This window comes from Perca flavescens, chromosome 10 (assembly GCF_004354835.1).
Source record: "Perca flavescens isolate YP-PL-M2 chromosome 10, PFLA_1.0, whole genome shotgun sequence".
Taxonomy (NCBI): domain Eukaryota; kingdom Metazoa; phylum Chordata; class Actinopteri; order Perciformes; family Percidae; genus Perca; species Perca flavescens.
This window is the reverse complement of record NC_041340.1, coordinates 31,676,468-31,692,471: the sequence shown is the minus strand read 5'-3', so window position 1 is coordinate 31,692,471 and position 16,004 is coordinate 31,676,468. Positions and strand designations below refer to the sequence as shown.

The following is a 16,004-nucleotide window of genomic DNA, read 5'->3' as shown; positions in this document are numbered from 1 at the left end:
ACATGACTGCAGTGATGTTTTATTAATGGTAAAACATTACACATACTTGGACTGCCCCCCTCCACCTTCCCACACAAACTTGTGATTTGTCAACCATTGTGGGACTGCAAACATAACAATCATCGTGTTGTGTGTGTGTGTGTGTGTGTGTGTGTGTGTGTATGTGTGTTTGTTGGGTGACCATACAGATGTTTTTTAAGTTTTGAATGTTATCTGATGATTGTTAGAGCAGACAATGCAATAATATTTTGAACAGATAATAAAGTTTTATCTTATCTTATTTTACATACAATAGCACATTTAGAGTGTATTCAGAGGACAAAGTGAACACCAGTCCAGAGGGCAGAAGACATTAAAGAAGGGAAAGTTATAAATGAAATCCCACTGTCTATCAATCACGTCTCTCTACTTACTTCCTGTTTCCACATGTTCTGTCATTATCATTTCTCTGCTCCTGTAAAATGAATCAGAGGCCCAGACACTGAGTTAATTTCCCAATCATTCCCCTCATGTGGGTGTGCGTGCATACATTTTTGCCCATAGTGAAACAGACTGTCATGGAAAAATGGCCGTTGCATGCTGAGAGTTTTATTCAATAAGAGAGGCCTTCACTGTGCCCTTGGGCGAGTCTGAAATGACTGTGAAAGACTTCCTCTCTCTCTAGTTGGATGTGGTTGGATATCATTGTTTCCTTTATTCTTCCTTTGTTTCTCCTTTTCTCACGTTCCAGCTGTGCTTCCTTTAAAGGGCATGTTAATTAAATAAAAAAGACGTTTTGAAACGTCATTAAAAAACATTTTTTACTACAGTCCATTAGAGACACACTTAGAATTGTTGGGAAGATGATTTTCAATTACAGTTGAGCATAAAAGCCGCAGTATCGAAGTCCCGCCCATAGCCTATACCCCCCCAACCAATCACTGCTGTCAATCATGATGTATCACCCTGTTTTAATAGCATAAAATAAATAATAAAACCAAACTTATCAGAAATATGAACACTTGAACAAACAGCGTGAGCAGAACTACCTAAAATGACAGAAACCATCTTTGTGAAAAATGTGTTTAACATGTACTTGGATGTTTTAGAATGAGCCATGTCTTATCCGCTAACATGGAGGGGGCGGGGTATACTGCAGCCAGCCACCAGGGGGTGATCAAGATTTTCTTTGGCTGTACTTATACAGTCTATGCATCAAACCCTGCTTAATATATATTTTATCAATATACACTCAGAAGATATACTAAATGTAACATACTCCGAATATAGGTATTTAGGTTGCAGTAGCACTAGTCCTCAGGTGAGGTGAATTGAATTATCCCTGAAGAAAAAAGGCATTACAAGTTAGCAGTTATTAAACTATTATGATATCACTGTATTTATTTGGATTTCTGGTTGTGTTCAAATACGGTTGAATTAAACTTTTTTCTGTCTTTCAGAATATAAGTCCAGTGTTGGCTGGTACTTTGCCTGCAATTTAGTTTTTATCTCATTTAATGTCATTTTTACCTTAATAAACTGACCTGATAATAATACGAGCAGGATGATCTGCCAGCACAGGAAGATCAGTCAGATGTATTTCTCTTAGAGGCAGTGTGACAAGCCTGGAAGATTCAAGATAAAATAATTTACCTAGCTCATTATTTTTTTGGCGGCGCAGTCATTACAGATCATCTTTAAGAATTCAATGAACTGGCAGCTCAGGTCTGAAACTCACAGATGTTCTACACTGATTATTTCTGCTATGGTTTTCTTGTAATCTGTCATTTTTTGGGTGGAGGTTCACACACACACACACACACACACACACACACACACACACACACACACACACACACTGAAAAAGCTATTGGCAGGTGGTAAGAAATCCTTCAAAAGCTTAATATTTTTATTGACTTTTGTTTTATTAGGGCTGTCAAAATGAAAGCGATAATAATGAGTTAAGGCAAATTCCTTTTAACGCATTTAACAAACATTTTACGCATGATTAACCCAAGTACGTTCTGTTCACTCTGTAGTTTGGGAAATTAGGAACTGAGACAGCAGTACGTTGTGGAAAGTGTTGCCAACTTGCCGACTTTCTCGCTAGATTTAGCTGCTTTTGCAGCCGCACTGCGCAGGCAGTCAGTAGGGGTGGGGGAACAGGGCTGCATGCCATGAAGACGAGACGGCAGAACTGGAGCAGTTCTTACCGGTCTTATAATAAATAAATGAACGGGAGTGGATAGCTAGCAGAAACAAAGCACCTTGAGCAGAAATGGATAAAGAAAAGGGTCTTTCGAATGGCAAGTTCAGTTTCAAAGCCCTTCCATATGGTTCTCTCCACAAGACTAAAGATAATTGCATGTATTGTCGATGTGAAATGAGTTACCTTGGCCAAAGATTTGCACTTGAGAACACTGAAAAGACTAAAGTCAACGGCCAACTTCCACGTACGTTCTGCACCTGCGTGAGAGGAAATAACTCTCCATGCCAGCAGGCGGCGGCAGGGACGTCACTAGGATTGAAAGGCTTAGCCCACATGTTATTTGTAACTTGCGTTTGCAAAATCTTTGCACTCACATCTTTTGTTACTGTATTAGAGCTACACTTATGTTTTTAACCAGTCAAGAAACCAATATGTTAATAAGTAAAAAGTGACAGACATATCCTCTTCCTCCATTTATACTCTGTTCCTTCTGCTTCTGAAAGCTGCCAGTTGACACCAATGCAACGAGACGGTGCGGTGCATCATCTTGATAGCACAGCAACTCTTTGTACTTCTGTCTAACTTCCGACTTTTCAGCTATTTTTTGTAGCTATATATATCATTTGCGTTTAAATATGAATGAGGATAAATTGAAATGTTATTGTTATTATTATTTAGGGGGGCTTTGGAACATTTTGGGGTAGCTTCACAGCCCCCCTAAAATAGGCCTAACAACGTCCCTGGGCAGTGGTAATTTATTCATCATTCAAAAAGGAAAACCGGATACAAAAGTTGCTATGATTCCCACAACAAACAGCGTTTGCCTGAATTAGCAGCGGCAGAGCAGAATAGAGCCTACGGTCCCTCTGCTTCACTCCACGCCAGGAAAACAGCAGACACTGGGAAACAGCTAAGCAGACGGACTGTCATCCGTTCTATCAGCAAAGAAGTCTCCCTGCGGTGGGAGCAGAAGGACCGAACGGCCCTCTCCTGGCTAGTTAGCCAACGTTAACTTGCTAATTCCACCCACCCAACATGCCTTCATGCTTACTGACCTAATGTGGGACACATAAGGTCTATTCACCCTTTGCATGTGACGTCACACTCTACTCCCGCGAATTATGAACGCCATGACGAACGGCGGAAGAGCTATTCTGTAGACGGACGGCAAGTGTTCGCTGTTCGTGTTCTCACATACACAATCTGCAGAGTAATCCTCACCAACATAAGCATGTGTGTATTGCCTTTCTGTTTTAAATGACTGATAAATAATAATAATAATAAAACTTCCTCACCCAGCTAGCTGCCGTGCTAACCAGCTGTTCCTGCTAACAGGTCCCACATAACTATCATCGGTTATTCACTGACCAAAAAGAAAGCCGTTCCCTTGATCATTTAACTTAACACACATACAAAAAATATTGGTTAAATTAAATATGACACGGCACGGAAACTAGATTCAAAAAGGCCAAACAACCAAATTAAATGCGGGTCTGCGGAGCTCCTACCCAGGTTAGCCGACCAGCGACCAGCTGCAGCCAGAGCCATATCACTCTGGCTGCAGCTAGCCGACCAGCTAGCTGCAGCTAGCTTTGGACTGCTCTCTAGCTGCTGCCCATCACGTCGAAATATCCACCGGTCAACAGCGAATATAATCACAGATAAGAAGATGGCTAGATGTTACATTATGTGTGGTTACTACCAATCATATACACTCCGTGATTTACTGCATGGATTAACGTTTGATGAATATGAATGACTGCACTTCCCAGAGCTGGGATGCTTTCAGGCATCCATTAGAAAGTTGCATTGGCTCAGCCAGTGAACAACGGTAGGTGGGTAGCCATGACCTACCATGTCCTCTAAAAACATAGACTACGTGTAATATAAATCTTTACTTAAGTAAAGAATAGATGTTAATACAAAATAAACCCTAGATTGATGTCTTATCTTTGCCATTATGAGGTACCTCCCCACGCCGTTAGCGTAGCATTGCGTCCCTGTAACCCAGCCAGCTACAAAGAACTGGTAAGCATCCAGACTTTTAAAAGGTTTGAGATCAGCAACAGTGTCTGGGGATACCCCGTTTACCACATAGTGTCACAGATTATGTAGACTGAAGTCGGGCAGACTCGGCGATTTAATGAGGTCCGTGAAAACGGAGGGAGGAATAAGGTTAAGGGTCGGTAAGGGTACTTCTCCAAATACCGCTCTTTGTGAGCACCTAGATGCCCCACCTCGGCCGATAACGGCACGACAACTTGTTCAATAGAAGAAGCCATAAAGAAGAAGATAGTAGTATTATTATTATTACAGTTTATTTAAGATTGTATTATTATTATTATTATTATTATTATTATTATTATTACAGTTTATTTAGTGTTATTTATTTGAAACTAATGAAACTTTCCGCTCGTCTACTACACTGTTTAGCTTGTGCTTCCGGTGATTCTGCCGTCCGTCATGGCATTGTCATGTGGTCGTGGTCATGTGTTTGCAAAAGGTCAATAGTGTTTGTAGGTCCCCCCCACATGAATGCCAGTGAAACTATTGGTAAGCCAAAGCTGTGGTGTCATGTGATCAAATTCACATGACCCCTCAAATGTCCAGTCATATATAAGTGTGGAGCAATCATCAAACAGGAAGCACCTTGTGCGAAGACCACCCAAAGTGGCCAGTGACATAGAGTTTTTACAAATTAAGGAGTATATATTAATTCTTAACAAAACAATTATGCTACTTTTTGGCCTAATGTGCTTATTAAATGTCTTTTATTTAAAATTTTATTTATTTATTTTTTAACAATTTATTTATTGAAAATTTTCAAAACAACAACAACAACAAAAGCCAACATCAATGTAATAGAGTCATCCTAACTTAACGTCAAACCCCTCCCACCCCCACACCCAAAACGACTGTGGCGTACACAGATAGAACGAGAGAAGAAAAAAAAAGAAAAAAAAGGGGAAAAAGAAAAGGTGAGACAAATAAGTTAAATCAGAAAAGCAGTTATTACAAAAAATGCTACATTCACAGTTGTGACACGAATACCATGTGAAAAAAAAATATATAAATACATTTTAAAAAATGGATAAAAAGTACAGAAGTTTGTAGGTACAAGAGAGTATTATGAGTAGCTACTATTCATCCTATGAAGGCTCTGAGGTGTCAGATAAACCCTGTGAATAAGATTAAACTGAAAGAGTTTGTGTCTACTGTTGTAGGAGAATGATTAAGAGCTCTTACAAATCTCCTCCTATTCAAAGTCCTCGAAAGCATAATCAATGTCCATTTCCCACTTAACTTTCACATTAGGCTCATGAGTCTGTTATAGGCATAGGATAAAAAGCCTTTAGGATTATGCTTGTCTTGTAACATACTCTCTATTTGAAAATCCTCTAAAGAGGTAAGTTTCCCAACCTGCTGGACTCTAATATAGTCTCTAAGGCCGGTTACACACTGCACGCGTCTCGCGAGCGTGGCGTTTCTGTTGCGTCTCAGTTTCCTACACACCAGAAGCGTGTGTCTGACGCGGCGCTGCTCCTGCTGCTAGAAGAGTGTTAAACTGAAGATCTAAAGGTTTGTCACTGAATTCCACATGAAAATGTTCCCCCCATTTGTTTACTAAATGGATGACTGGACGGAGACACTGTCCACAGGGAGTTCTTGATGCCCAACAGTGCTTGGAGCAGCACTGTTGGGCAATTTCTGTCTCGCTCTGCAGCAACAGTTGAAGTTTTTTGTTTTCCCGCGAACATGCCCCTAATGGTTTGTTGAAAGTTGCTGACTTCTGAAATGTCTGTCATTTTTTCAAGATGTTTTGTTTTCTGCCTGACGGGCACCATATTTACTGGAGTTTTTTGGAGAGCGTTTGAAGCCTAAATAGCTCAGTTGGGAGAGCGTTAGACTGAAGATCTAAAGGTCCCTGGTTCAATCCAGATCAGGTTTTTCGGCAGCATAGAACTGGTGTTTTGAGGACACCTGGTTAGAAATGCAGATCGGCTTTGTCACTGAATTCCACATGAAGTTCTGTTGGAACCCATTTGTTTACTAAATGGATGACTGGACGGAGACACTGTCCACAGGGAGTTCTTGATGCCCAACAGTGCTTGGAGCACCACTGTTGGGCAATTTCTGTCTCGCTCTGCAGCAACAGTTGAAGTTTTTTGTTTTCCCGCGAACATGCCCCTAATGGTATGTTGAAAGTTGCTGACTTCTGAAATGTCTGTCATTTTTTCAAGATGTTTTGTTTTCTGCCTGACGGGCACCAAGTTTACTGCTTTTGAGCCGAAATAGCTCAGTTGGGAGAGCGTTAGACTGAAAATCTAAAGTTCCCTGGTTCAATCTCAGGTTTTGGCAGCATAGAACTGGTGTTTTGAGGACACCTTGTTAGAATTGCAGATCGGTCTTTGTCACTGAATTCCACATGAAGAATTCCACATGAAGTTGGAACCCATTTGTTTACTAAATGGATGACTGGACGGAGACACTGTCCACAGGGGAGTTCTTGATGCCCAACAGTGCTTGGAGCACCACTGTTGGGCAATTTCTGTCTCGCTCTGCAGCAACAGTTGAAGTTTTTTGTTTTCCCGCGAACATGCCCCTAATGGTATGTTGAAAGTTGCTGACTTCTGAAATGTCTGTCATTTTTTTCAAGATGTTTTGTTTTCTGCCTGACGGGCACCATATTTACTGGAGTTGTTTTTGAGCGAAATAGCTCAGTTGGGAGAGCGTTAGACTGAAGATCTAAAGGTCCCTGGTTCAATCCCGGGTTTTGGCAGCATAGAACTGGTGTTTTGAGGACACCTGGTTAGAAATTGCAGATCGGCTTTGTCACTGAATTCCACATGAAGTTCTGTTGGAACCCATTTGTTTACTAAATGGATGACTGGACGGAGACACTGTCCACAGGGAGTTCTTGATGCCCAACAGTGCTTGGAGCACCACTGTTGGGCAATTTCTGTCTCGCTCTGCAGCAACAGTTGAAGTTTTTTGTTTTCCCGCGAACATGCCCCTAATGGTATGTTGAAAGTTGCTGACTTCTGAAATGTCTGTCATTTTTTTTCAGATGTTTTGTTTTCTGCCTGACGGGCACCACATTTACTGCTTTCGAGCAGAAATAGCTCAGTTGGGAGAGCGTCAGACTGAAGATCTGAAGGTCCCTGGTTCAATCCCGGGTTTCGGCAGCATAAAACTGGTCTTTTGAGGACACATGGTTAGAAATGCAGATCGGCTTTGTCACTGAATTCCACATGAAGTTCCGTTGGAACCCATTTGTTTACTAAATGGATGACTGGACGGAGACACTGTCCACAGGGAGTTCTTGATGCCCAACAGTGCTTGGAGCAGCACTGTTGGGCAATTTCTGTTTCGCTCTGCAGCAACAGTTGAAGTTTTTTGTTTTTCCGCGAACATGCCCCTAATGGTATGTTGAAAGTTGCTGACTTCTGAAATGTCTGTCATTTTTTCAAGATGTTTTGTTTTCTGCCTGACGGGCACCATATTTACTGGAGTTGTTTTGGAGAGCGTTAGACTGAAGATCTAAAGGTCTCTGGTTCAATCCCGGGTTCGGGCAGCATAGAACTGGTGTTTTGAGGACACCTGGTTAGAAATGCAGATCGGCTTTGTCACTGCATTCCACAGTTCGGCAGCATAGAACTGGTGTTTTGAGGACACCTGGTTAGACATGCAGATCGGCTTTATCACTGAATTCCACATGAAGTTCTGTTGGAACCCATTTGTTTACTAAATGGATGACTGGACGGAGACGCTGTCCACAGGGAGTTCTTGATGCCCAACAGTGCTTGGAGCAGCACTGTTGGGCAATTTCTGTCTCGCTCTGCAGCAACAGTTGAAGTTTTTTTTTTTCCCGCGAACATGCCCCTAATGGTTTGTTGAAAGTTGCTGACTTCTGAAATGTCTGTCATTTTTTCAAGATGTTTTGTTTTCTGCCTGACGGGCACCGTATTTACTGCTTTTGAGCCGAAATAGCTCACTTGGGAGAGCGTTAGACTGAAGATCTAAATGTCCCTGGTTCAAGCCAGGATTTTGGCAGCATAGAACTGGTGTTTTGAGGACACGTTGTTAGAATTGCAGATCGGCTTTGTCACTGAATTCCACATGAAGTTCTGTTGGAACCCATTTGTTTACTAAATGGATGACTGGACGGAGACACTGTCCACAGGGAGTTCTTGATGCCCAACAGTGCTTGGAGCACCACTGTTGGGCAATTTCTGTCTCGCTCTGCAGCAACAGTTGAAGTTTTTTGTTTTCCCGCGAACATGCCCCTAATGGTATGTTGAAAGTTGCTGACTTCTGAAATGTCTGTCATTTTTTCAAGATGTTTTGTTTTCTGCCTGACGGGCACCACATTTACTGCTTTCGAGCCGAAATAGCTCAGTTGGGAGAGCGTCAGACTGAAGATCTGAAGGTCCCTGGTTCAATCCCGGTTTTGGCAGCATAAAACTGGTCTTTTGAGGACACATGGTTAGAAATGCAGATCGGCTTTGTCACTGAATTCCACATGAAGTTCCGTTGGAACCCATTTGTTTACTAAATGGATGACTGGACGGAGACACTGTCCACAGGGAGTTCTTGATGCCCAACAGTGCTTGGAGCAGCACTGTTGGGCAATTTCTGTTTCGCTCTGCAGCAACAGTTGAAGTTTTTTGTTTTTCCGCGAACATGCCCCTAATGGTATGTTGAAAGTTGCTGACTTCTGAAATGTCTGTCATTTTTTCAAGATGTTTTGTTTTCTGCCTGACGGGCACCATATTTACTGGAGTTGTTTTGGAGAGCGTTAGACTGAAGATCTAAAGGTCTCTGGTTCAATCCCGGGTTCGGGCAGCATAGAACTGGTGTTTTGAGGACACCTGGTTAGAAATGCAGATCGGCTTTGTCACTGCATTCCACAGTTCGGCAGCATAGAACTGGTGTTTTGAGGACACCTGGTTAGACATGCAGATCGGCTTTATCACTGAATTCCACATGAAGTTCTGTTGGAACCCATTTGTTTACTAAATGGATGACTGGACGGAGACGCTGTCCACAGGGAGTTCTTGATGCCCAACAGTGCTTGGAGCAGCACTGTTGGGCAATTTCTGTCTCGCTCTGCAGCAACAGTTGAAGTTTTTTGTTTTCCCGCGAACATGCCCCTAATGGTTTGTTGAAAGTTGCTGACTTCTGAAATGTCTGTCATTTTTTCAAGATGTTTTGTTTTCTGCCTGACGGGCACCGTATTTACTGCTTTTGAGCCGAAATAGCTCACTTGGGAGAGCGTTAGACTGAAGATCTAAATGTCCCTGGTTCAAGCCAGGATTTTGGCAGCATAGAACTGGTGTTTTGAGGACACCTGGTTAGACATGCAGATCGGCTTTATCACTGAATTCCACATGAAGTTCTGTTGGAACCCATTTGTTTACTAAATGGATGACTGGACGGAGACACTGTCCACAGGGAGTTCTTGATGCCCAACAGTGCTTGGAGCAGCACTGTTGGGCAATTTCTGTCTCGCTCTGCAGCAACAGTTGAAGTTTTTTGTTTTCCCGCGAACATGCCCCTAATGGTTTGTTGAAAGTTGCTGACTTCTGAAATGTCTGTCATTTTTTCAAGATGTTTTGTTTTCTGCCTGACGGGCACCAAGTTTACTGCTTTTGAGCCGAAATAGCTCAGTTGGGAGAGCGTTAGACTGAAAATCTAAAGTTCCCTGGTTCAATCTCAGGTTTTGGCAGCATAGAACTGGTGTTTTGAGGACACGTTGTTAGAATTGCAGATCGCCTTTGTCACTGAATTCCACATGAAGTTCCGTTGAAACCCATTTGTTTACTAAATGGATGACTGGACGGAGACACTGTCCACAGGGAGGTCTTGATGCCCAACAGTGCTTGGAAAACCACTGTTGGGCAATTTCTGTCTCGCTCTGCAGCAACAGTTGAAGTTTTTTGTTTTCCCGCGAACATGCCCCTAATGGTATGTTGAAAGTTGCTGACTTCTGAAATGTCTGTCATTTTTTTCAAGATGTTTTGTTTTCTGCCTGACGGGCACCATATTTACTGCTTTTTTGAGCGAAATAGCTCAGTTGGGAGAGTTAGACTGAAGATCTAAAGAAGGTCCCTGGTTCAATCCCGGGTTTTGGCAGCATAAAACTGGTGTTTTGAGGACACATGGTTAGAAATGCAGATCGGCTTTGTCACTGAATTCCACATGAAGTTCCGTTGGAACCCATTTGTTTACTAAATGGATGACTGGACGGAGACACTGTCCACAGGGAGTTCTTGATGCCCAACAGTGCTTGGAGCAGCACTGTTGGGCAATTTCTGTTTCGCTCTGCAGCAACAGTTGAAGTTTTTTGTTTTTCCGCGAACATGCCCCTAATGGTATGTTGAAAGTTGCTGACTTCTGAAATGTCTGTCATTTTTTCAAGATGTTTTGTTTTCTGCCTGACGGGCACCATATTTACTGGAGTTGTTTTGGAGAGCGTTAGACTGAAGATCTAAAGGTCTCTGGTTCAATCCCGGGTTCGGGCAGCATAGAACTGGTGTTTTGAGGACACCTGGTTAGAAATGCAGATCGGCTTTGTCACTGTTTCATCCACAGTTTTGGCAGCATAGAACTGGTGTTTTTGAGGACACCTGGTTAGACATGCAGATCGGCTTTATCACTGAATTCCACATGAAGTTCTGTTGGAACCCATTTGTTTACTAAATGGATGACTGGACGGAGACACTGTCCACAGGGAGTTCTTGATGCCCAACAGTGCTTGGAGCAGCACTGTTGGGCAATTTCTGTTTCGCTCTGCAGCAACAGTTGAAGTTTTTTGTTTTCCCCGAACATGCCCCTAATGGTTTGTTGAAAGTTGCTGACTTCTGAAATGTCTGTCATTTTTTCAAGATGTTTTGTTTTCTGCCTGACGGGCACCATATTTACTGCTTTGTTTTTTGAGCCGAAATAGCTCACTTGGGAGAGCGTTAGACTGAAGATCTAAATGTCCCTGGTTCAATCCAGGATTTTGGCAGCATAGAACTGGTGTTTTGAGGACACGTTGTTAGAATTGCAGATCGGCTTTGTCACTGAATTCCACATGAAGTTCTGTTGGAACCCATTTGTTTACTAAATGGATACTGGACGGAGACACTGTCCACAGGGAGTTTCTTGATGCCCAACAGTGCTTGGAGCACCACTGTTGGGCAATTTCTGTCTCGCTCTGCAGCAACAGTTGAAGTTTTTGTTTTCCCGCGAACATGCCCCTAATGGTATGTTGAAAGTTGCTGACTTCTGAAATGTCTGTCATTTTTTTTTCAAGATGTTTTGTTTTCTGCCTGACGGGCACCACATTTACTGCTTTCGAGCCGAAATAGCTCAGTTGGGAGAGCGTCAGACTGAAGATCTGAAGGTCCCTGGTTCAATCCCGGGTTTCGGCAGCATAAAACTGGTCTTTTGAGGACACATGGTTAGAAATGCAGATCGGCTTTGTCACTGAATTCCACATGAAGTTCCGTTGGAACCCATTTGTTTACTAAATGGATGACTGGACGGAGACGCTGTCCACAGGGAGTTCTTGATGCCCAACAGTGCTTGGAGCAGCACTGTTGGGCAATTTCTGTTTCGCTCTGCAGCAACAGTTGAAGTTTTTTGTTTTTCCGCGAACATGCCCCTAATGGTATGTTGAAAGTTGCTGACTTCTGAAATGTCTGTCATTTTTTTCAAGATGTTTTGTTTTCTGCCTGACGGGCACCATATTTACTGGAGTTGTTTTGGAGAGCGTTAGACTGAAGATCTAAAGGTCTCTGGTTCAATCCCGGGTCCCGGGCAGCATAGAACTGGTGTTTTGAGGACACCTGGTTAGAAATGCAGATCGGCTTTGTCACTGAATTCCACAGTTCGGCAGCATAGAACTGGTGTTTTGAGGACACCTGGTTAGACATGCAGATCGGCTTTGTCACTGAATTCCACATGAAGTTCCGTTGGAACCCATTTGTTTACTAAATGGATGACTGGACGGAGACGCTGTCCACAGGGAGTTCTTGATGCCCAACAGTGCTTGGAGCAGCACTGTTGGGCAATTTCTGTCTCGCTCTGCAGCAACAGTTGAAGTTTTTTGTTTTCCCGCGAACATGCCCCTAATGGTTTGTTGAAAGTTGCTGACTTCTGAAATGTCTGTCATTTTTTCAAGATGTTTTGTTTTCTGCCTGACGGGCACCATATTTACTGCTTTTGAGCCGAAATAGCTCAGTTGGGAGAGCGTTAGACTGAAGATCTGAAGGTCCCTGGTTCAATCTCAGGTTTTGGCAACATAGAACTGGTGTTTTGAGGACACCTTGTTAGAAATTAATATCGGCTTTGTCACTGAATTCCACATGAAGTTCCGTTGGAACCCATTTGTTTACTAAATGGATGACTGGACGGAGACACACTGTCCAAAGGGAGTTCTTGATGCCCAACAGTGCTTGGAGCAGCACTGTTGGGCAATTTCTGTCTCGCTCTGCAGCAACAGTTGAAGTTTTTTGTTTTCCCGCGAACATGCCCCTAATGGTATGTTGAAAGTTGCTGACTTCTGAAATGTCTGTCATTTTTTCAAGATGTTTTGTTTTGCCTGACCTGGGGGCACCATTTGGGTGGAGAAATGCAGATCGCTTTGCACTGAAAACAGTTCGATAGAACTGGTGTTTTGAGGACACCTGGTTAGAAATGCAGATCGGCTTTGTCACTGAATTTTCTGTTGGAACCCATTTGTTTACTAAATGGAGACTTGGGAGGAGCGTTTGAGACTGAAGATCTGAACAGTTGAAGTTTTTGGTTCAATCCCGGGTTTTTGACAAATGTCATAGAACTGGTGTTTTGAGGACACCTGGTTAGAAATTGATCGGCTTTGTCACTGAATTCCACATTTTGTTCCGTTGGAACCCATTTTGAGGACAAATGGTTAGACATGCAGATCGACATGAAGTTCTGTTGGAACCCATTTGTTTACTAAATGGATGACTGGACAGACACTGTCCACAGGGAGTTCTTGATGCCCAACAGTGCTTGGAGCAGCACTGTTGGGCAATTTCTGTTTGCAGAGTTTGCAAACATGCCCCTAATGGTATGTTGAAAGTTGCTGCAACAATGTCTGAAGTTTTTTGAAGATTTTTGTTTTCCGCACTGGAAATGTCTGTCATTTTTTCAAAAGTTGGTTCTTTCTTTTGAACATGTTGAAGACAAAGTCCCTTTCAAGATGTTTTTGTTTTTAGAACTGGTGTTTTGAGGACACACCTGGTTAGAAATGCAGATGCCCCTGAATTCCACATGAAACTGTTGGAACCCATTTGTTTACTAAATGGATGACTGGACGGAAAGTTTCTTGATGACTTCAGTGCTTGGAGAAACTGTTGTCAATTTTTCAAGATGTTTTGAAGTTTTTGTTTTCCCGCCAAAAATGGTTTGTTGAGTTGGCTTTTTTTTTTCAAGATGTTTTGTTTTCTGCCTGACGGGCACCATATTTACTGGAGCCCAGAAATAGCTCAGTTTTGGAGAGTTAGAGACTGAAGATCTAAAGTTTTCAATCCAGGTTTTTGGCAGCATAGAACTGGTGTTTTGAGGACACATGGTTAGAAATGCAGATTTCAGAATGAATTCTGTTGGAACCCATTTGTTTTGTTTACTAATGGATGACTGGACGGAGACACTGTCCACAGGGAGTTCTTGATGCCCAACAGTGCTTGACAATTTCTGTCTGTCTGCAGCAACAGTTGAAGTTTTTTGTTTTTCCTTGAACATGCCCTGGTTTTTTGAATGCTGACTTCTGAAATGTCTGTCATTTTTTCAAGATGTTTTGTTTTCTGCCCTGACGGGCACCATATTTACTGCTTTTGAGTGGGAGAGCGTTAGACTGAAGATGTCAAGATCACAATCCCAGGTTTTGTGGTGTTTTGAGGACACCTGGTTAGAAATGCAGATTTTGTCACTGAATGAAGTTCTGTTGGAACCCATTTGTTTACTAAATGGATGACTGGACGGAGACACTGTCCACAGGGAGTTCTTGATGCCCAACAGTGCTTGGAGCACTGTTGGGCAATTTCTTTGCAGCAACAGTTGTTTTTTGTTTTCCCGATGCCCCTAATGGTTTGTTGAAAGTTGCTGACTTCTGAAATGTCTGTCATTTTTTTCAAGATGTTTTGTTTTCTGCCTGACGGGCACCATATTTACTGGAGTTTTGTTTTGAGCTCAGTTGGGAGGAGACTGAAGATCTAAAGGTCTTGTTCAATCTTGGGTGTTTTGAGGACACCCTCCTGGTTAGAAATTCTGGTGTTTTGTCAACACAGTGAAATGTCTGAGAAATTTGTTTCCACAGTTCGGCAAAGATCTTGAATGTCACTGAAACAGAAGTTCCGTTTTTTTACTAAATGGATGAAAACAGCACTGTTTTGAGGAATTTCTGTTTCGAACAGCAACAGTTGAAGTTTTTTGTTTTCAACATGCCCCTAATGGTCCACTTCTGAAATGTCTGTCATTTTTTTTTCAAGATGTTTTGTTTTGGAACCTGACTAAATGGATGACTGGAGAAGACACTGTCCACAGGGAGTTTTTGAAGATCTAAATTTCCCAATTTCAATCTCTGCAATCCACAGTTTGGCAGCATAGAACTTTTTTGAGGACACTTGTTTTCCATGCAGATCGGCTTTTGTCACTGAATTCCACATGAAGTTCTGTTGGAACCCATTTGTTTACTAAATGGATGACTGGACGGAGACACTTCCACAGGGAGTTTTGAACTGCAGCAACACTGTTGGGCAATTTCTGTCTCGCTCTGCAGCAACAGTTGAAGTTTTTGTTTTCCCGCGAACATGCCCCTAATGGTATGTTGAAAGTTGCTGACTTCTGAAATGTCTGTCATTTTTTCAAGATGTTTTGTTTTCTGCCTGACGGGCACCATTTACTGTTTTGAGTTCTGATTCAAGATCTTGTTTTGAAATCTGACACAGAAATTTTGTCACTGGCAGCATAGAACTGGTGTTTTGAGGACACCTGGTTAGAAAGATGCAGAAGTTCTGTTGGAACCCATTTGTTTACTAAATGGATGACTGGACGGAGACACTGTCCACTTGATGCCCAACAGTGCTTGGAGCAGACTGTTGAAGTTTTTGTTTTCCGCAACATGCCCCTAATGGTTTGTTGAAAGTTGCTGACTTCTGAAATGTCTGTCATTTTTCAAGATGTTTTGTTTTCTGCCTGTTTTTTGGCTCAGTTGGGAGAGCGTTAGACTGAAGATCTGAAGTTCCCTGGTTCAAAGAAATGCAGATCGGGTTCCCATTTGTTTTTGGCAGCATTTGGTGTTTTGAGGACACCTTGTTAGAAATGCAGATCGGCTTTGTCACTGAATTCCACATGAAGTTCTGTTGGAACCCATTTGTTTACTAAATGGATGACTGGACGGAGACACTGTCCACAGGATGCCCAACAGTGCTTATGCCCAACAGTGCAGCAGCACTGTTGGGCAATTTCTGTCTCGCTCTGCAGCAACAGTTGAAGTTTTTTTTTCCCCCGAACATGCCCCTAATGGTTTGTTGAAAGTTGCTGACTTCTGAAATGTCTGTCATTTTTTCAAGATGTTTTGTTTTTCTGCCTGACGGGCACCATATTTACTGGAGTTTTTTGGAGAATGCTTAGACTTTCTAAAGGTCTCTAGCTCAGGTTGGGAGAGAACTGGTGTTTTGAGACTGAAAATCTAAATGGTCCCTGGTTCAATCTCAGGTTTTGGCAGCATAGAACTGGTGTTTTGAGGACACCTTGTTAGAAATTAATATCGGCTTTGTCACTGAATTCCACATGAAGTTCT

General features: G+C 42.4%; 8 non-coding genes across 8 annotated transcripts; all 8 read left to right on the top strand.

The window, feature by feature from the left end:
- The first annotated feature begins 6,474 nt into the window (after window positions 1–6,474).
- trnaf-gaa (transfer RNA phenylalanine (anticodon GAA)) lies at window positions 6,475–6,547 on the top strand. The gene has a single exon. It is a non-coding gene; the product is annotated as a tRNA-Phe (tRNA).
- Window positions 6,548–6,896: 349 nt separating this feature from the next.
- On the top strand, window positions 6,897–6,968 carry trnaf-gaa (transfer RNA phenylalanine (anticodon GAA)). Its single transcript has one exon. It is a non-coding gene; the product is annotated as a tRNA-Phe (tRNA).
- Window positions 6,969–7,301: 333 nt separating this feature from the next.
- On the top strand, window positions 7,302–7,374 carry trnaf-gaa (transfer RNA phenylalanine (anticodon GAA)). The gene has a single exon. It is a non-coding gene; the product is annotated as a tRNA-Phe (tRNA).
- Window positions 7,375–8,573: 1,199 nt separating this feature from the next.
- On the top strand, window positions 8,574–8,645 carry trnaf-gaa (transfer RNA phenylalanine (anticodon GAA)). Its single transcript has one exon. It is a non-coding gene; the product is annotated as a tRNA-Phe (tRNA).
- Window positions 8,646–9,844: 1,199 nt separating this feature from the next.
- Window positions 9,845–9,917, top strand: trnaf-gaa (transfer RNA phenylalanine (anticodon GAA)). The gene has a single exon. It is a non-coding gene; the product is annotated as a tRNA-Phe (tRNA).
- A 1,211-nt stretch (window positions 9,918–11,128) lies between these two features.
- Window positions 11,129–11,201, top strand: trnaf-gaa (transfer RNA phenylalanine (anticodon GAA)). Its single transcript has one exon. It is a non-coding gene; the product is annotated as a tRNA-Phe (tRNA).
- Window positions 11,202–11,534: 333 nt separating this feature from the next.
- trnaf-gaa (transfer RNA phenylalanine (anticodon GAA)) lies at window positions 11,535–11,607 on the top strand. Its single transcript has one exon. It is a non-coding gene; the product is annotated as a tRNA-Phe (tRNA).
- Window positions 11,608–12,404: 797 nt separating this feature from the next.
- trnaf-gaa (transfer RNA phenylalanine (anticodon GAA)) lies at window positions 12,405–12,477 on the top strand. Its single transcript has one exon. It is a non-coding gene; the product is annotated as a tRNA-Phe (tRNA).
- Window positions 12,478–16,004: the final 3,527 nt, after the last annotated feature.